The following is a 21586-nucleotide window of genomic DNA, read 5'->3' as shown; positions in this document are numbered from 1 at the left end:
TATTCAGTGCTGGTTTTGTTTCCTAATGTTGTAGTTTGGTTTCATCAGACCATACATCACATCTTACCACACGATTTTGAGGGATTGTAGCCATACCTGGAGGTCTTCTTTGAAAGAAAATGTTTTAAAGCCCTACTCCTTTGTCCTTTGATGATAAAGGGAGATTTATTTTTTTGTGCAACACAAGCAGGAATTGTCTGAACTTTCTGCACCTCTTTCTGCATCGCTGTTGGCCTTATGGTAGCCTCGCTGCACAGCAATGTTGTTTTTTTTTTTACAGTCAGCAATCATTTCAATTTTCTACATTTCCGAAATCCTATCCATAGCCCCGGTCTTGTCGTTAAAATTCTAGCTTGATCTTTTCTTTTGACATTTGAAGAGGTTTTTCAGCAAATTAAATGCAATTTTCTTTTTTCCTCTCTCCTGTTTAGCTTTGTATTTTGTAGATGTCAGCCTGGTTAGCTCTGCCAGACACTTCACCCCGTCGAGGATCAGACATTTTAGCGTTCCTTCGCCGCTCCCTAGCAGATCTCCTCCCGGATTCCATTGGTGCAGTGATGTGAGTAAAGTGGACTTGCAAACTCTCACAGTTTCTGCTTTTAGAATGAGTGCAAAAAGTACTGCTTGGTCCACATGATCCGTAATATGCGCAAGCAGGTCTTATCCTTGTAATTAAGGAGTAAACTACTTTGCTTTTTTTTTTTTTTTGTGTGCCCATAAAACATTTGGTCTCCACAATGTGTGCGTCTTTAGGGCCCACAGCACAAGATTTATCACACACACTCCAACATCCACACGGTGTGATGCAGGAGTCGGTTTCTCAACATTTAATGAGGCTGCGTCAGGCTGAGGCAGCAGACAAGCGTGACAGGTACACTGAGGGCCTGCGGGCTGCTGATGCTAATGTGCACGCGTGTGTCGGGCATTATAACGTACTGTTGTTGTTTCGGATCAACTCGGCCGGACCTGGCGTGGGAGGGTAATGGCTCTCCATTAACTTATTGGCTGACATCAGGGGCGTTTTTTTTTTTTTTTTTTCAGTCCGCTGCCTTTCAATTATTTCGGTCCTGCGTAGCAGTCATTATTACCGCTGCACTCATTACAGTATTAGCGCTGTTATGGTCTTTTTCCTTGAAAATCCGTCTATCTGTCCGTCCGTTCTTCCATCCATCCATCCATCCATCCATCCATCCATCCATCCATCCATCCATCCATCCATCCATCCATCCATCCATCCACCTGTGATCATTTTGTCAGGGTACACCCTGGTTGGGTCTACATATCTTAGAAGGCACCTAATTAGTAACTGAAGTCCGTCCGTGTGTAATTTAACGTTACTATAAATACAGCTGTTCTGTGAAGGCCCTTTAAAGACCAAGGAACATGGGAGACGGGTCAAGGGGAAAGTTGTGGAGAGGTTTAAAGCAGGGTTGAGGGCGTAAAACAATATCCCAAGCTTTGCATAGAGCACTTTTCAATAAACCATCTGAAAATGGAAAGAGTGTGACATATATGCAGACCTACAAATATGTAGCCGTACACCTAACCTGATAGGTTGGGCAGGAGAGGATTAATCGGAGAATCAGCCAAGAGGTTCACGGTAAATCTGGAGGATGTGCAGAGAGCCGTAGCTCAGGTGGGATAATCTGTTGACAATTAGTCATGCACTCCACAGATCTGGTCTTTATGAAAGAGGGGTAAGAAGAAGGGCATAAGAAGCCAGTTTGCCACAACTGATGTAGGGGACACACCACAGCTGACCTCTTTGGTCTACCTGCAAAATACTTGGTTTGGGGGGAGCATATGGGGGGCTCTACAAAGTTTCGATTGAGCGATTATGTATAGAAATATATGGCACACATTTCAGATTTTTACCTGTAACAAAAATTAATTTGTAGCACTTACTTTTGTTTTTTACAGTCGCATTTAGTCAATAAATCTAAATAAAATACATAGATGTGTGTGGTTTTGAAGAGTCAAAATATGTGAATACTCTTACAAGGCGGTGAGACGGGCAGCTTTATTCATAAATACTTAGCTTTTTTTTTTTTAGAGTTCAGGATCAGGAAGACTTCCCATTTCAGTTTGATACAAATGTAAATGGGACAAAGGGCTAAATCTATCACCAACTCTTTAATAAGGGAAAGACAAGAGAACATGGCATTTAAGTAGACCGCTTTGTGTTAACACTTAAAAAAGACATTTCCCTCCATCGTCTATACCCTCGTGTCCATCCTTCTCGACGAATCAAACGTAAAAAGCAGAATTCCTTGCTTAAATCCTTCCTACCAATAAAAACGATGTGACGTTGGGCAAATCAAAATTCTTATTGTTCAAACCATTCATTTGATTGAGATCAAGTGGCAATAAATACGTTAAAAGTCACCACACTTGCCAGTTTTCGCCACAGCGTGACGTCTTGCCTGCAGCTATGTCAGTCACCTGGTAACCGAAGCTAACAAAATCCCCTTTTACTAGTTTCCATCTTCAGTGACTGTTTTTTTGCCATGAAACTTTATTCAGTCGTGTTTTTCTTTGACTGACGGTTTGTCTGGAGCCTAAGCCGCGTGACGCCCAGTGAAGGCTGGAACAGACTCCAAAAGGATGGGAGGGCAAGATAAAGAACGGATGATTCATGCGCATCATGCCGCCCTGTCATACGGTACTCCTAGTTTCAGCCCCGCTAAACGTTACCTTGGCTTCAGCAAATTGCATCGCAGACGTCACAGAAATAAAAGAGCAGCTCGTTACGGAATGGAAAAAAGGCTCCTCTTTGTTGCTGATGTAATTTGAAAGGCACTCAGCCTTGATGAGAGGAATGTTCCTGGGTACAGAGCGCAGAGGTTACACCTGCTTAAAGTATGAAGAAAAAAAAAACGGTTTCAAGTTTGCCCTAAATGGAGGCTGATGGAGCCGCGTTTTCAGGGCCGGTAATGCTGATAATGATGGCACTCGGGGCAGTCAAGCAGCATCAAATCTGGTGTACTGAACTCTGCCGTCTCTGAGAAACCGCTTTGTTCTTCCTCCCCGCCTGCAGCCGTATAGACTGTAATGCATCCCTCTGTGTGCTGCCGGAACACCAGTGACAGCTGCGTGCACCGCCACGTGAAGGCGGCATGACTGGGGTGTGAGGATCTGTTTGTGACCCAGGCCCAACAAAGTATACCGTGGGTGGATGAGTCTGGACTGTACACTGGCAGCAACTGATTAACAGCGGAGTAATTAACAGCCGGGCAGCCGCGGTAGCAATGAGCCGCGTATGAGAGATGATTAGGAAGTCCTGTTACCTGCCTTGAGTCATGTAATAACGGCCTATTGCACATCTGATTTACATTTCTTTGCTATTTGATTTCGATTTCTGGAACCTTTCCACATTTTGGACACATCACAGTCACAAACGTATTTTATCGGGGTTTTAAGTGATAACGTCATGCACAGTTGGGAAATTGAAGGAAAAAGATGAATGGCTTTTGAAATGTTTTACGAATAAAAATCTGGAAAGTGTGACATGTATTGATTTTGTGAAACCACCTTCTGCTGAAATTACAAATGCTAGTCTTTATGTAGACCGTCCGCTGTGGTATGTGTCTCTACCAGGTTGGTTAGACTGGCAACTCTGAACGTCCTCTTTCTACAGATTCTCTATTAGATTGTAATGAAGAGGTCTTCATTACTGGGACTGTTTTTTTTTTTTTTTTTTTTTATAAAAGTAACCAGTATGGCACTTTAAGAATACTTTGTACTTTAAACTTGCATTTGAACTAGCACTTTATTTAGCACAGCACTTTAAGCATTGATTTGCACAACAATAACCATTTGCACACAAGAAGTTTTAACTATTTATTGAATATTTATTGGATATTTTAATAATTTGCATGCAGCCTTTTGTTTCAGTGGGGAAACTTTTGCACATTATTATTAAGGGTTTTTTAGGTGTGGGTTGAAAAGATAAAATATTTATAAAAATCGGTGGGTAAGTGTATTTGTATTATATAAATATTGTATTTTATATTTAAAATCAGCAGTAAATTGGCTGGTGCAGAATGGTTTAGCCCTTAATCAGCTGAGGGTATTTAAGGCAGTGATAGTGTCTTTGAACCACGTTGGTTGTACGTTGGTTGTAAGATTGAATGCTGCTACCCCCAAATAAATGTATTACTGCTTTCACATGCTTCCGCTTCGTCATCATTCCTGCTGAAACTCCAGCCTCAAAAGGCCACGAACCGACATGGATGAAGGTCCGAACTTTAACTGGACACTTGAACTTGGACGTTTTGAGCCTGACCGATCCATTTTAGTTCTGGCTGTAGGTCCTTCAGTCCAGTCTCAAGTCATTTACAATCTCTCCCTGGCGTTCTTTCAGGATTGTCTTCTATTTAGTTCTGTCCGGTTTCCCTTCATCTCCGATCACCTTCCATGTTCCATGTTCCATCCCACACCTTGACGCCGCCACCACCGTGTTTCCCCATGGCCTTGGTGTGCCACATTTAGAGTTTAACGTGTGCTTTAAGCTCAGTTTAGGTCTCATCTGAACAGAGCATTTGAAAATGTGGCAAACTCTTTCCAATGTGGGTTGATGGATCGCACTGAGAGATGTCCGAAGCTTGGAATGTTGTTTAATACCCTAGCCTGAGTGGTTGAACTCAATTGTATTTTGGGGTTTCTGAGTAAAGGGGGCTTCATACAAATGCATGCCGCACTTTTTGAATTTTTGTTTTTTAATTTTTTTCAAAATGTCCTCCCACTTCCCAGCCAATGTGAAAAGTTTTTGTCTGCAGTGTGACAAATAGTGAAAAAGGTTCAAGGAGTCTAATGCTTACATTTGCAAGGTGCTATGCACCCAACACTTGCACTTTATATAAGAGATTGAAGTAAGTGGTGCCGTTCAGTGTTTTTTTGGTATCTTTCTAGTAAAAATGCAAACATAAAGAGGCAGACTGAAACGTTTGAGGGCCATTTGATAAGACTGCCGTGAACAACATGTCTGCCAGTGTCAACAAATACAAATTCTTACCATAAGATTCCCAACCTTGGGAGAAATAAATGTCAGCCCTGCTATTTCAAACCTCTTCATACATCTTAGTTACTCGATATCAAACATTATATGATGAAATGCTAGATCAGGGGTTTCAGTAAAAATACACAAACTAATTTAAGATTATTTGATAGCCCCCCCGATAGCTTGTCTGTAATGACACAGCCATAAAATTCAATGCTACATCAGAATTTATTTCTGTCCAGAAATCTTTTCATTTGTGCACGTAGATCTTGTAATAACGATAGAAAAGTCTGAGCGCAGGGCGAGTTGTTTTTCCACAACAGTCCAAAGCTTTTCAGTGAGTCTGAACACCGCAGTGGGAAATCCATGTGTGAAAATGGTGTCTCCTTCTCCGTGAGCTATCCTTTCATTTATTCCCATCTGATCGTGAAATCAATTCTGGCAGCGTCATCCAGTGTAAGGTAGTTCCAAAAAAACACACTGAGATGGTTGCTTAAGGAATGTAAAAAAATAACAACCTTGTCCCCATCTCATTCATATTTATTGTAGTGTCACTTGGAGGCTATAACCTCTTTTTTGGGTGGAAGTTACTAAATGTTCATTTCTATAATGTAACTTATTGCTACATCAATGAACTATGTGGAAATGCCTGAAGTTACACCGTGCATTGTAAAAGCAGTCATACCCTTGGAACCTTTCCACTCGTTATCATAAAACAACTATTTCAATAGGATTTTATGTGATAGGCCAACACAAAGTGAAACATAATTTAAGTGGAATCATGCACAGTTTTACATTTTTGTCGCACATAATTGTGTTATTCAGCCCACTTTACTCAGATACCCCCAAATACATTTCAGTGCAACCAACTTACCTCAGACATTACCAGTTTAGTGAATAGAGTTGAGTGTAATTCATATATTCTTTGAAATACATGGAATTGGTAATACAGATTTTTTTTTTAAAAAGTCCCTGGAGTTTAAATACTGTTGCCATTCATTGGACTTTCATTGCCAGGAAGTATCAATGCACTCAGTTTCTACAGCGTTCACAAATGTGTTTCACAAGAAGCCTCTTTCTAATTAAGAATTGTATTTCTTGCTATTTTCTTTGTTAATGGAAACATTTTCCTTTTAAAGATGTTTTTAATGGTTTAATCAAGAAACCTCACCTAATATTCAAAGACTCACTTGCCTGCATGTCTGTTTTTACTCTGTGTTTTCTGAGTGGTGTAATCTTCTGTAATGGGGCCTTTAGCCCGTAATTAAATCATGTGGATTAGTCGGGATAATCCATCCAGGTTTATTGTTCATTGTTGCATGTATTAGCGTGCAGTTAAAAAAAAAAAAAAAAAAAAAAAACACTGTGACTGTTCAGTCACATTAAAAAAATGTTTGAAATAATGTTCAGGGTTTAATTATAGTAATTAGTTATAGTAACAAAGTAGGACAACAGTTTTAAGTTAGTTTCATTAAGCCTTTTGTCACTGTGGTGGTTTTAAAGGTTTACTGTAAAAAATACAAAAGTCAAAATAAAAATGTACAAAGATGATCTAAAATGCTTTTACTTTAATATGCAACAGTTTTGCGTGTAATAAAGTCTCAATCGCCAATCAGTTTTAATGATGGATGTTTCAAAGGTGCATTGTGCAAGTTCCACACATGGGAACAAAGCAAGGGAGAGGAGAAAAAAAAGCTAACTGTTAAGACTTCACAGGTTGTTTTTCAGAGGCGCAATATCTACTGAGGTAAGAAAGTTAAAAATATTATTTTGTTATATAATATTAGATAGAAATAATATTTTATTTTGAACGGAGACATTTCGTGTTTCCGCCAATAGTAATTTTTTTTAGGGGTAAAGCATAGCTACCCTTGTAGTTTGTCATTAATGGTAGGGGCGGACTGGCCATCTGGAGCACCTTTCCCCGTGCTCCCGAAGGTGGCCCGGCCTGTTGGCAGATAAAGTAAATACCAGAGTAAATATTGTACAGTACTGATATGGCATACTCAGGTACAGACAAGATGGGATATTAAAAACTCCAGCCTATTTACAGAACACATTAATAAAATATCAAAGTAGCTAAGGTGTGTGCAAGTTAACCTTAGTATCTGGAAGACAGTATAAACCATACGTGATTGGATTAGAACCTGTGGAACCATTAGCATCTCGTAAAGAGTTTTTGAATCTGTTGGGAGCAGCAGAGATTGTAAAGTCTAACAGCAGCTGGGAGGAAGGACCTGTGTTCACACTGCAGCCTGAAATGACCCAATTCCGATTTTTTTGCCCATATGTGACCTGTATCTGATCTTTTCATGACAGTCTGAACGACACAGATCGGATTTTTTCAAATGCGACCCAGGCCGCTTGGATATGTGGTCCTGAATCTGATACGTATCTGATCTTTTCAAATGCGACCTGTGTCTGTACGGCCGGGTCGCATTTATCCGACCTGTACGTCACCGATACTCGACAAACGTCACTATTCTGCGTCCTGCTATGCAGAAGCGGGAAGAAAGACGACACCCATAGAAGACTACAATGAGAAGAGCAGTCAATGGAGGGAAAGCTCCGATTAGAAAATAAATTAATGACCACAAAATGCACGCCAGCATTATAATCCGTGTTTACTTCCGCAAACACTGAGGACGCTTGCTACGTGTGATGTCATCGCGTCCTCGAGTGCATGTGGGACACTTCGGTTGAACGCATTCAGTTCACACAGGAGATCACATACAAGTCGCATATATTTGGAAATGTGAACGACCACGCAAAAAAATCCGATTTCACAAAAAAAAAACGGAATTGAGCATTAAGACCTGCAGTGTGAAAGTAGCCTAAAAGAGCTCTCCAGCTCTGCATTAAAAACACAGCTAGGTTTCCGGATAGTTTAACAACGACACCTTTTGGAAACGGGTCATGATGAGGCGCAGCAGAGACTGAAACATAACTGACATTACTGTGCTTGAGCAAGGAATGCTGTGGTGACCGAACGGGTGAACATTAAAATGAAACACCAGTTCGAGTCTTGAACAATTCACAAAATGGGTTTATCCACTCTGCTTATGCATTTTACAGATTGTGCAATGACTTTAATGGAATTAAATCACCTGATATGCCTGCTTACCCAGCACGACACACAACGGAGGCAAAAACAGTAGAATACGGTGTTTCTGAGTGGCGAACATGCACATAAATCAATCCAATGAAAAGCATCAGAAATATGTTTAATAATAGATATAAGAAGATCATAGCCCCTTGTTTCAGCCTCTGCAGACCATCTCGGCGTGGATTGTTACAGTCGTATACAGGCTCAGTCCTTTTCCTCAGCCTGCTGACTGGCAGTACGTAGCAGCAGGTGGGGGAGGGGGGTGTTACACTATGCTACATGGATATGTCAAAATCACTGGTTGCTATAGCTGTTTAAAGGGGTTTACACTGTCGGAATGGCATGACAGAATCATTAAAAAAAAAAAAAAATCTTTTTAAAAGCATGAATTTGTAGCTATGCTGTACAACGATATCCGACCCCCAATCCTTGATGTGCATCACCACAAAGAAATGTCACTTTGCCTGAAAAAAATGTCTCGCTTTTGACAATGGCATTGCTCCATGCATGCCAAACACCCAGACTTTATCAACTGTACTTGTTGGTATGCCTCTCATTGTTCTGGTAGAAGAAAGCGAAGGCTGTTCCCTCAGCAAGCAGCGGCATCCTGTCAGTGCAGTCACTTTTTTTAAAGCATAACCTTGCTGACAGCCTGCAGCAGGATAAAAGCTCCCTCAGTGTGAGCTCCCTCCATGCATCATGCAGTGTAAGTTTGGGTAAGGTTACAAAGACTAACAGTAACAGCAGTTTTTTCTGTCCTATATCTTCCCTTCTCCTTCCAATTGTTTTTATTCATCGCTGTCCCTGGCCGTTCTACCTGTCGCCAGGTTTTTATGTGATGTGCTTTTTAGTGAAAATGGATTCAACGACTGTTTTCTGTCGCTTTTTCACCCGATCTGACCTCGGCTTTGAAGCCACGGCAGAAATAGACTGTTGATATTTTTTATTATTGTCGTGACAATAGGGATTCCTCGCCAGATGCTTCCTGATGGTAAGCGTTGAAGTCATTACCCATCAGGGTCTGTTTCACAAAATGAAAGGACAAAAATAGCATTCTGAGAGGATTTTTTTTTCTCGCCCCGCAGCCTGTTTTTTTTTTTTTTTTTTTCATTTGAGCCATTGTTCTCTGAGACTCCATTCACACAGTGGAGACCGTAGCATGTTATTGGCAAGCTAAATTTCCCCTCAGAGGAGATTTCTTTCTGCGTGTATGAATGTTCCTGTGCGTCTGAATGGAGAGGTCGGATGCAGAATGCTAATAAGACTAGAATACCCTGCTGCTTGTTCACAACCTGTCTGCTATAGAAGATGTTTTTCTGGGTATTCATGCTGCATCTGTTTACCCAGAACTGAACAATTTATTAGGATTCGGGTCACAGAGTACTTCTACCAGTAACGATTATTCTGAAAGCAGTGGGATCGACATGCCTGTGTTCACCAGAGAGCCCGGGTTCTTGATCAGCAGGCTCCCAAAGGAAAGCGTCTGGATCAAGAGGCTGAGGGACCTGAGCAGGCTCCCTGAGTATCTCTTTTGCTGCGAGCAATTGTGTGTAAAATATGGACCTCTGAGGGCATCGCTTCTCCATTTCCTTTCCTTCTGTTGTTTGTACCTTTCATCGGGTGCTTATATTTAAAACAAATCTTTTCTCCTCCTTTTCTGTATTTTGGACTGGTCAGCATTTAGAGGCTCTGCTGATGTGTGAAACGAAATGTTATACAGCGTATTGTGAATCCAGGTGAAGGTAGGAAGAACATATGGATGGAGATGGATGGATGGATGGATGGATGGAGGGATGGATGGATGGATGGATGGATGGATGGATGGGTGGATGGATGGATGGATGGAGGTGGATTGATGGATGGGTGGATGGATGGATGGATGGATGGAGGTGGATTGATGGGTGGATGGATGGATGGATGGGTGGATGGATGGATGGATGGATGGGTGGATGGATGGATGGATGGATGGATGGATGGATGGGTGGGTGGGTGGATGGATGGATGGATGGATGGATAGGTGGGTGGACGGATGGATGGATGGATGGATGGATGGATAAGTGGATGGATGGGTGGGTGGGTGGATGGATAAATGGATGAATGGATGGATGGATGGATGGATAGGTGGGTGGGTGGATGGGTGGATGGATGGATGGATGGGTGGATGGGTGGATGGATGGATGGATGGATATTTTAGACCAGGGATCAGCAACCTTTTTGGACTGGTCAGCATTTAGAGGCTCTGCTGATATGTGAAACGAAATGTTATACAGCGTATTGTGAATCCAGGTGAAGGTAGGAAGAACATATGGATGGATGGATGGGTGGATGGATGGATGGAGGGGATGATGGATGGATGGATGGATGGATGGATGGATGGATGGATACGTGGGTGGGTGGATGGATGGATGGATAAGTGGATGGATGGGTGGATGGGTGGATGGATGGATGGATGGGTGGATGGATAGGTGGGTGGATGGATGGATGGATGGATGGATGGATGGATGGATAGGTGGGTGGGTGGATGGATGGATGGATAAGTGGATGGATGGGTGGATGGGTGGATGGATGGATGGATGGGTGGATGGAAAGGTGGGTGGATGGATGGGTGGGTGGATGGGTGGATGGATGGATGGATGGATGGATGGGTGGATGGGTGGATGGATGGATGGATGGATATTTTAGACCAGGGATCAGCAACCTTTTTGAAACTGCTCCACTGGTACCGTGTGTTACGAACGGCTACCTTTACTGACCTTTGAACAACAAGACTCCAAGCTCACTTTAACTTTACATAATATAAACATGTTTTTAATGATTTTGTTATTTTAAATCTATGTAAATACAACTGTTATTATAAAGGAAGAGCAACTGAATAAAATAGCATTTTAAATGCAGCTCACTGGAGGGTTGTGCTATTTTTTAGAACAGGCTTGTGGGCACCACAGATGGTCCTTGGAGGCTACCTGGTGTCTGCGGGCCCCCATGTTGGTAACCTCTGTTTTAGGCACTGAACTTGTTTTCCAGGCTCTATTTTCTTTTTCTTACGAATCCATGGCTGGAGAAATCTCCCCTGCCTTCTCAGGTTTCTGCTATCTGACATCCAGCTGCAGAGTGATGCATCTTGTTTAGCATAGATCACGGGTATAAGTGTAGATGTACGCTCAGCATCAATGAAGTCTGGTGGAAAGTGTTGACCGTTCGTCCTGCCTGGTTTCATCCTGTTGATCCAACTCACCCAAAGTGGGGTTTTTTACACTACAAACCTATTTTCTTGTCTTTTAGCTTTGTGTAAACTCCAGTTGTTTTTGTCTATTTTAATCTCACTCATGGGAGCCAGATGTAGACGCCTCTGAAAGTTTCTCTCGACGCAGTTATATGTAAAATATAGCAATCAAGCTTTCTTCTTTGCTCATCCCTTATATCCGTGTTCCTGCCATCCAGTGATGTTACCCTCCACGGCACAGCTATGCTTGCTTCCGACCTCCAGCTCCTGCCTCCAACACTTTACAGCTACCGCTTGTTGTTTTTTCATCCTTCATGAGTCCAACTCCGTCGTTAACCATAACATCCATGCCTGTAATCTGAATATTCAACAGTATAAAACATCTCATTTGTACTCTCTTCTGGTCTGAGGCCCTGCCTATAGATTAGGTTAACATCAGCAGAAGAATGAGCTAATTCTCCATAGTTATGGTGCTGTTCATTAGTCTCATCCGGAGGTGAGGCGATGACGGCGAATGTGTCGGCGGCGGCGTAGATGGTTCACAAACGGTGAAGCTTTAGGAGCATTGAGCATGGCGCGGTGAAAAAAGGATAGATTGAAAGGAAAATTGGATTTCATGGGCTGCCTTCAAAGGGGCTGTGTTCATTTAGTGCGCTGTGTGGCTGCAGGCATGTTGATTATGATAAAAGGCTCTGCTTTGGTCATAGGGCTCTAAATCAGCCAAAATGTGTGTGCATGTGTGTGCACAGACACGCACACATGGTGTGATCCCGCAAACAGCCATTCAAAAGCACAGCATACGGGTCACAGTGTCTTCTTTATGCAACGTCTGACATGTAAAAGCTGTGTTATTGAACTCTGCGGAGACCAATCTTTCCAATGCGACCTAGTAACAGCAGATGGAAAATTTGATAATGACTTAGGTTGATGCGTCATGATGATACCATGTAACGGTTTATTTCACATCTGCCTGGTTAGTCACCTTTTTCTAGTGCGCTGCTAAGGCCCAGCCAATAAAAGCTCCCTCGTACCAACAAGGTAACGTTCATATTTCTCAGCAGATCACCGTGATTCTTTTTTAACTGCTGTCACGCCGTTTTCTATGAAGAGAAAATGGACCCAACATATGTGTGTGTCTAATACTGGATTTGTAACCTGTGTAACCCAGTTTGTGTGTAGCTTTGGGTAATTGTGTGTGTAAAGCATGATTTGTAAATCATAAAATACATTGTGTGTAATGTGGGAGAGGGCTTAACCTTAAAAAACAGACATCCATAGTAACTTAAATGTCTGCTCAAATTCACATACTAAAAAAAATATGAATACAAAATAAATGTACACATACACACATATGTATACATACACAAATACAAAATTACACACACAAGTATGTATACGTTTGTACAAATTGCTTGATACGGACAAATCATTTTACAAAAAGCATGAGGGGTTTGAGACCCATTTCAGAGTTGTACGTACATGGTGCGTTTAAATGCTGTTATAAAGGTGGGTCATTTAAGTTTTCTTCAGAGTCTAATTACTTTATCTCCCTCTTGCTGAAGCGACAAATATGTTTTCGGTGGAAAAAATAATTTCTTAGTATTTCTTATTTATAAGGTAGACCTATATTTACTTTGTGACATTCAGCTCATGTGGAAACAACACAATCGGGAACAAAATGCAGTGGATTGCAGTGTCTTTCTGAATAGTTTGCTTACACTTGACTGCAAGCACACACACACACACACACACACACACACACACACACACACACACACACACACACACACACGCAGATATTTTGAGCCAATTTTCTCTCCATAGTTTCCAGTCTTTCCATTTATGTTGGCACACTGAAAAAATGTGTCTGAATGTGAGACATTGAAGGTAATTATGGGGGACTCAATGTCCAGTTATCTCCGTGACCCTTGTTTTGAATAGAGCATATGTTGGAGATCAGGTGACTATCTGGGAATCAGATTTGACTGTTTCATGAGTGCCTCCTGAGCGGTTAATGGCTCCATAATTCCTTATGGAGAGAAACCTATCAATTACAATTTCAGTTTCAAGCATCTGGCATGCTGAGGTGAGTGAATCTTCATCAAGCCAGATGATCAAATCGTGTATGATATAGTGTAATAAGGCATTCCCAGTGCATAATTTTCCATTGCATCATGTCTTTGTACTCCACTTATACAAAAAGCTGATGCGCTATAGTCCAACGGTGTCTATTTGTTTTTTAAGGCATTTGTGTTTAGCTTTACATGCTAACTTTCCCGCTTTATTTTTACGGAGGAAAAATATCTGTAAATAAACAAAGTTGCAAGGAATAAATAAATAAATAAATGTGCTGTCCCTGCATCAATGCAGAATTAATAATACCCCCATCAAACCACTTTGTAGAATGGAAACTATCACAGCTTTTCTGTCAAAGGATCTGGATTTATGTCACATTATTTTAAAGTATCTTAGATATTTGTTTTTGACCGAAAAAGTGAATCAGATGTCTTTAGTCCCCTGTGAAACGTCACATGATCACAGTGTCTTTTATGTGGATTTTGGCTTACACAACCAAAAGATCAGCAAATAAAGCCACTGCAGATAGATATGACCTGGGCTTATTGGTGAAGTCATATAACATGGAAATGTGTTGAGATGAACTGCTCTAAGACTCATTTCAGTGAACAAAGACCCAGTGAATTGTGTGGATGTAGTTCAATAGGTCGAGCCTGTGTCTACATTTGTGCAACTGTGTCACTGTGTTCTATGGTGCATTGTGACCTTATTTGGCATCAACCCAGTCACCCATCTCTCTGTGGATTGATTGTCAGGCATCAAAGGAACGCACTGTGACCCACAATGCCTTTGTGGTTGCCAAGCAATCAAGCAGCAGGAGAAACATGGCAGCGGACGTTTTTTACGACATCCTGTATTAGCGCTCTCCCGCAATGTAGACGTTTCCATCCAGCCAAAACGATCAACAGCTATGCACCCCCACCCCCACCAAGCATAGTTTACAACAGCGACTATAGTTGTATCCAGTGAGGACTGCATTGGTTGATACAATGATTATTTCACTCTGTTAGGCTTCTTCTGTATGTAGGCCCATGTGTAATAATATGGACAAATGATCCGAATGATTGGGACCAGGCGTAGCGTTCGGTTCCTGCTGGGCTGGCAGAATGCTAAATGCTTTCAGGCCCTCAGGGTTACTAAGTCAACACAAAAAGCTGGCTCATCCTGCCTCATCCCCTAATGCGGCCGCTCCCTAGGAGTCATGGAAGCAGTGCTAATTTTAGGAGACCTGAAAAATAAGAAAAAGAACAGCGCTGCAAGTTCTTATCGATGTGTCAACCCACAACTCACCTGTCTCCTCTGTGAAATGTTTGTGTTACCCACAGCACAAACGTGCCTGATGAATTATTGAACCAGTGGTGAAGCCCTTATAAATTATCCAACTGTGTGTCCCCCAAGTGAGCAGGGTGTGTACGTCACACGTTGAACCTTGTGTGTTGGTACCACCCGACTCGACTGTGGGTCCGATAACGGGAAAAGAGCCACTTGTAGATCTGGCAGTATCCACACAAAGACAGCCGATCATGAAAAGCTTTCTCAAATTGGTTTTTGCACAAAGTCTGGGGGAGGGGGGGGGAAACTGAAAATCAATCTTGCTAGTCTATTTCTTGTTATTAACACAGACGTTACTGCAATTACAAAAAATACATAGTTTCCACTAACGTATATAGATTCCCAGCTCTTTAAAAATTATTTTGTTTCTGACTGATTAAATAACAATGCGGTACCGCGTGCGAGCTATTTTTAGAAACACAACGTCACGATGACGTCACATCACGTGGTACGCAGTGGGGCAAACTCCGGAAAGCCGCCGTTGTTTCGCTGTAAGTGACGTGCGTTACCGTTGGTTTTACTCGGTAAAAGACTGCTTTTTCCAAATCTAAGACCATGGTTTTTAAACATTGTTGCTATGGAACGTGCAACAGCGACTCGAGTTACGCTGATCGGCCGCATATGAAGGATGTTTTCTTCAAGACTGCCAAGGAGAAATGTGTGCGCTGGGTACACCGGTGCGGTCGGCCTACACAACAGTTCAACCCGGAAAAAGTTACCAAATTCAAGTACATATGTAGCAAGCATTTTGTCGGAGGAAAGGGCACAACCGAAGAACATCCTGACCCAATTCCAGCGACATCAAGTCAAGGTAAGAGTATTTTGGTGGCCGACATGTTAATAAAGTAGCGCCTGCTACCATGACAGCATATAGGCTATCATGGTAGCAGACGCTAACATGATAGCCTGCTACCAGGCTTACTCAAAAACATTTCAAATAAGACAAACATTAAACATATACCGATCCCTGGACGGTGATTGCAAACAACAACAAAAAAAACGGCCGACGCTGCCATGATCGCCGCGCAGGAAAAAAAAACCAAAGCTTACCGTTTATCAACTCGGCCAGTTTTCCAGTCTTTTTAAACCCTCGAACCTCAAGCCATCGTTTGAGCTGAAGGTTGGTGTGTTCTTCCACAGTGCGACCAGTAAACCGTGTGCCTGGGACATCGTCTTGGGAAAGTTTAACGGCTGTAAAGTCGGTCATATCTGTTATCCGTGCGTTCTCTCCTGTATGCGTTCTCTCCTGTATGCCCTACCTAAGCGGCAAAAGGGGCGTTGCTCTTGAGACGGTGACGTCACGTGCGCGGTACCGCATTACACCCAGTATTATAAGAATAGAAAATTGACACTTTCTATATTTTTTATCCCATTTTGCCAACAACTGTCCTATAAAAACATCTCAGACAGACATCTTCCTGTTCATTAAGCATCTGACCAATAAAGTTAAAAACTACTTAAGACAATTCAAATTCAACCCAACAGGTCCAATTTGGAGTTCAACTGATTTATAACAAATTGTCAGAATTTGTTTAATTTAAACTTGTGCTTTCATTATATGCATGCGTTTCAAGCTTTTACCAGGTTACAACCCCACACTTCAATGTAAGTTTATGTGATAGACCAACACAAAATAGCACATAACTGCAAAGTGGAGGGAAGATGATACATGATTGTCAGAAAATTAAAAAAAAATCTGATCGGTGTTGCACACATTTATAGCCAGCTCCATTTACTTTGATACATCTAAATGGTATACATTTTCCAATGCTGCCAATTCTCAATCTGTAATCCAGAAATTAAACGTAATACAACTGCAAACCAGACTAGACATTAACATTCACTTAAATGTGCAAGGAGCATGTTAATCAGTGAGGCAGCCAAGAGGGTTGCACTAACTATGGAGGAGCTGCGGAGAGCCACAGCTCAGGTGTTAGAATCTGCTGACAGGACAACTTTGCACTAATAAATCGGCCCTTCCTTTATTGAGGAGTAGCAGAAAGAAAGTCGATGAGACGTTATGTTGGTGGTTAACAGGAAGCCGTGGGTCAGGTTAGACACATGGAGGGAGGTGCTGTGATCAAATGGGACCAAAACTCAACGTTTTGGGATAAATCTAAAAGACTAACATCCTGACTCATGCCTACACTGAAAAGCGGTGGTGGCGGCATCATGCTGTGGGGATATATCTTCAAGGGACAGGGAAGCTAGTGAGTGCTCATGGAAAGATGGATGGAGCAAAATGCAGAAGAAAACCTGGTTAGATGGTGCACAAAAATGTATCCCAAGGATGGAAGTTCAACTTCCCGCAGGACAACGATCGTAAACATACAGCAAGAGCTTAAGTTGGATGGTGTTGTCAAAAGTATACTTATGTGATCCAATGGGCTGGTCACAGTCTTCCTAGTCTTGGAAGTAGCCCTGCTGCTTATTAGAGAGCCTTTTGTTTTATGGGGTCTTCCATTAATGAGGACCACAGAGTAGCTTTTGGCAAAACCTTAGGAAGTGCTAATCAATCAGACTTTACACTTGGCAGTCTTTCCACTCTTGTCTCCTCTGTTCTCCTGAAAATAGCTATATAGTCACATTTGACGTCGATCAGATGTGGGATTGATAAGGAAATAAGGAAACCCACTATTTTCATTACCTATTTTTGAGAAATCTGTAATACAGTTTCCAACTTCATTCCCAACAACTGCTTAAAACTAGAGGAAAAAGAACGGCAATTGTTAATGAGGATGATTGAGTCCAGCAAAAACGGTATTTAAGGTTTTGACTTCAGCAGCTTGCCACCGTATTAAGACTTTATCCCCAACATCCCCCGGACTGCTGACAGCATCTGGCTGTTTTGCAACATGAGCTGCATGTGCAGCCCCCCCCTGAGAACGCTGGGTCATTACTGTTTCCGACTGGTCATTAATTAATGTGAAAATGGATTTCAGCGTGGCCACGGCGGCTGCGATTACACGCCGTATATTCTGCGTGCTTCAACACAAACGCACACCACTACGTCCGTCCTGTGATTTATTCCCATCTGAAGTCCAGCTCATCGATTGTCTGAAGCGCGACGGAGCTGCTAAATATCGAAGGAAGGCTCGGAGCCTTTGCTGTGTTTCTGTTGAGGGGGGAAAGCAGCCTTGAAATGCAGAACAGCAGGCGCTTATATGGAGAACACACCCCCAACGGCGAAGGAGCCGCATGCAAGGCTGCAAATCTCTCTGGCTTTCATGTATGATGCAGGAATCAGATTAAAATAACCACGGGGAGGTGTGTAAATGTGAGACGTATGAAACAAGGTGGCATTCGGTGTGAATTTGCTCCGAGGGCTTGCTTGAACTATTTGCTTTGTTCCCTTTCGAGAGTCATTTACAACTTAATTTGCTCGGTTGTCATTCAGACTTACCATTCGTGTATTGACTGATGGCTGCATGGAGCCTTGGGTGGCTCAGAGTCACGGTTGTATCAGTCTGTGTCCCACCGTATAAGCACCGCAAATAAGAAGCGCGCATATTCCAGCATCCTAACAGCACACTGCAGCAAGAGGAATATGCTGACAACACAGCCTCCCCCTCACCTTTTTTTATGGCAGAGTTACATGATATTTATGCATTACGTTAGCCTGTAAATACTGTTCAGTCTCAAAACATATTTTGCTGCACCAGAGCGGGAGAGTTGATGAGACTGGGAGCATACTGCTTTGGGAATAAGTTTGCATATTAATAAGAAAGCCGGATCACGTTGAGATGCGAGCCAGCTACTGACACCATCTTGGATTTATGTGAAAACAAGCGGTGTTCGATACAGATTCACCACTAATCCAATATTGTTTCAGAGTCTGTGATAGTTGGAGGGTGTGGGGGGGGGGGGGGGGTCAGATTGATTAGCTTCTGTCATTTGCTCAAGTTGTCATACACACAGTCCAGTTCTTCACATTATAAAGCATCCAAATCGATAATACAAAAAAAGACGTGCTGTCGGCTGTTTGCTAATTATTGTTGCAACAATTTGCAGCGTATCAACTCACATGATATGTATGCAGTGGTTTAAAATATGTTTTTCTGTTAGTTTTGTTTAGTTTAAAAAAAAGTATTTTTCCAGAATTCCAGAGAAAAACCCTGGGTAACTAAAAAAAAATAATATATATATATATATATATATATATATATATATTCAACATGATTAGTTTTTCTTTTATTATTTGTGGGAAAAGAGCGTTCCAAACCAACCTGGCCTTTTGTGAAAATACTTTAATTACCTCCCCCTCTTGTTAGAATCAGGAATGAACTTTTATTTCTGAATCTATCAGTTTGACTGGATAGATTCAGACCTGATTACAGCCATACCTCAAGACCTAAATCAAGCCCATGTGGCAACACAAAGTTGGTTAAAACGTCTAAAAAGCAGCTTGTTTCTGTGGTGGCTGCCTGATTCGGTATCGGATTTTGCAGAAAGCAGACTATACTTAGCTTTGGCTTCAGTTTGAAGAAGTGTTTGTTCTTTTTGGCCAGTAATCCAGCCAATTACTGGATTTAGGGGGAAATTATGTTTGTCACAAAGTCCCAGGTTGGTTCAGATACTTCTTGTGCTTGATAAATAAAATCATCGTTTGAAAACAGCGTTTTTTTTATTTGCCTTTGATGTCAAAATCTGTAAAATGATCCCAAAGGTCATAAAAGCAAAAACAAAACAAAGAAATGTTGCTGCCGCGTCCTTTTTATGCCTGTCAGGTTGCACCTAGATACCTAGACCCCACCATTCAATACTCTCTGATGCATTTTCTTTGCCTCTTAAAACTGGGACAAATTGCAAGCTGGGGCTGATGGGAGGTAGACAAATAATGCTCCATGTGATGGTTACAAAATACTTGCAGGGCTTCCATCTCTGCCATCCTAAATTCACTTGAACACTTAAACCGGTAAAATCTGAGCTCTATGAAACGCAATTTATTTGTGAAATTTTTTAAATAATGACATCTTAAAACTGAAAAGAATGCTCCGTGAATTCCAAACTGCGCTTTAAAAACTCTGTAATCAATAAACAAAAATCCACTTCACCTTTGACTGAAGTATTTTAACGTTTAAAGAAGTATTTCAGACTTCTTGTTTCATGGGTCAACATTTGAATTTGCTCTCAGAATAATGTCATTGTGTGGGAGCCTGCACTCGTGGCCAGACCTGACATGTAATGAAAGCAGACGGCGCACCAACAGACCGACTGGTTGACTAGCTGCCAAGAATTTCCATAGATTAGTCGACTGCCAGATCAAACATTAGCCACGGCCCTATGACACATTTCTGGGTTTTGGTGACCAAACCTTTTTTCCAAACAACCAGTTTAACGCAAATGAAAAGTGTAATTGCCTTCTTTAGGTCAGCTGTGTGTGGCACACGCACAGCAACACGTGGGGGAGGGACAGCCCTGTGTTACTATATGTTCCAGAAAGCTAGAAATAACCCTCTCTGGCATCTCCATGTTTAAGATCTTAAAGTGCAGAGATGGTATGTTAGCGTTTGTGAAACCGGAAACTTGGTACTGAAAACTGCTGGCTGACTAATTGCCATGAATTTCCGTTTATTTTCTGTTTTTTTTTTATTTAGTTAATTAAAGGTTAATGAGTTGTTTATAATATGAAAACCTTCCTCTGAGAAGAAATGTTTACAGCAAGCTGCCAGAAATGAGTTTTTATGTTTACTTTTTTAAAGATGCAGCAGTAAGAACTGGTATTTATCTGCTATTGATCGAGAGATTGGTAATAGTTTGCCCCGGGGTAAAACGTAATGAATTATGCAGATCGTCTTAGTCACATACACCAAGGACTCGGGTCCTTGGTATCAGACGAGCGCTCAAGCGAACTCTGCTAGGATGCATTCCTGCAGTAATTATGAGTCACAGGGCAGCAGCAGGTTACATTTTACTGGGTCAGAACTTATTTAGTCCGGCTCCAGATCAGTTCTGTGATGGATTGCGTTTATCCAGGACACGGCGTGAAGTTCTGCCTGCGATCCAGGTCATCGTCTGACTGAGCAGCTGTCACGTCGGTCTGATGGATGTTGAATTTGAAAAGCAATTGAGGGTTAGGGATTACCCAAGTGTTGAAACACGGCCAGGATCATGACACAGCAGCAGCAGCAGCAGCAGCAGCACCTGCCTGCGCCGGGCTCAGCTGAAAAGCAGCCCGCAACTTGGCCGGGAGAGTCGCTTCCCTGTCTCCATGCCTACCATGAGAGGCTGTCCGTGTGTAGCTGGAGCATGCTCAGTTTGGCTCTCTTCCCTCTAACAATAGCCAGGGAGAGGGCTCGCCACTGACACACACTCTCAGAGTCTACCCTAGCTCGCAGTGGGAGTGAGACGGAGAGGAGAGGCTGCACGCTGGGCTCCTGGGCTCACGGCACAATCCGACCCTCCCGGCACAACCCGGCTCCTGACAAAAGGTAGGTCACCCGGAACCTGCTGGTACCCAACTGCGTTTGCCTCCTTTGTCCGTTTTCCCAATTTGCCGGACAGTTTGTAGCAGGTTTAGCTGTAAGCGTAGCTGTGGAGTGGAGAAGAAGCTGGAGGATGAGGAGGGACCATGTGGTCTGCTTTGTGAGTGACAGGGCTGCACTTTTTTGCACAGACGTCTCCGTCCGAGCTTGCCAGGAATCTCTCTCTCATTTCACGAACGCTGACTGCAGTTGGAGAACGTCTCCCAGCTTAAACGGAGGTGTAGTAGTTGACAAAGCGGGGACCGCTGAATTATTCATGCTGCCTTGTATGGAGCGAAGTCGGAGGATGACAGCAGGTGTAACGCGATGCTTTGCATGGACACAGATAGCTGTTTTAGCCTCTTGTGATACTGCTGCCATATTTT

General features: G+C 42.3%; 1 protein-coding gene across 5 annotated transcripts in view; it reads left to right on the top strand.

Annotated features, from left to right (window-relative positions):
* si:dkey-91i10.2 (uncharacterized protein LOC555224 homolog) overlaps positions 1-21586 on the top strand; it is an 82969-nt gene that overhangs the window by 5736 nt on the left and 55647 nt on the right. For 2 of the 5 annotated variants that reach the window (XM_036139020.1, XM_036139021.1), the window contains exon 1: positions 21006-21167. The exons of 1 other annotated variant lie outside the window; for it this stretch is intronic. The gene's annotated coding sequence lies outside the window, so the exon portion shown is untranslated. Of the gene's footprint in view, positions 1-479; positions 560-21005; positions 21168-21586 lie in introns of those variants that run through there. 2 more of the 5 variants (XM_036139019.1, XM_021319464.2) reach the window with 2 other exon arrangements.

The sequence above is a fragment of the Fundulus heteroclitus genome, chromosome 7 (assembly GCF_011125445.2).
Source record: "Fundulus heteroclitus isolate FHET01 chromosome 7, MU-UCD_Fhet_4.1, whole genome shotgun sequence".
NCBI classification, from domain to species: Eukaryota; Metazoa; Chordata; class Actinopteri; order Cyprinodontiformes; family Fundulidae; genus Fundulus; species Fundulus heteroclitus.
The sequence above is the reverse complement of the archived record's forward strand: the minus strand, read 5'-3'. Positions and strand labels throughout refer to the sequence as shown.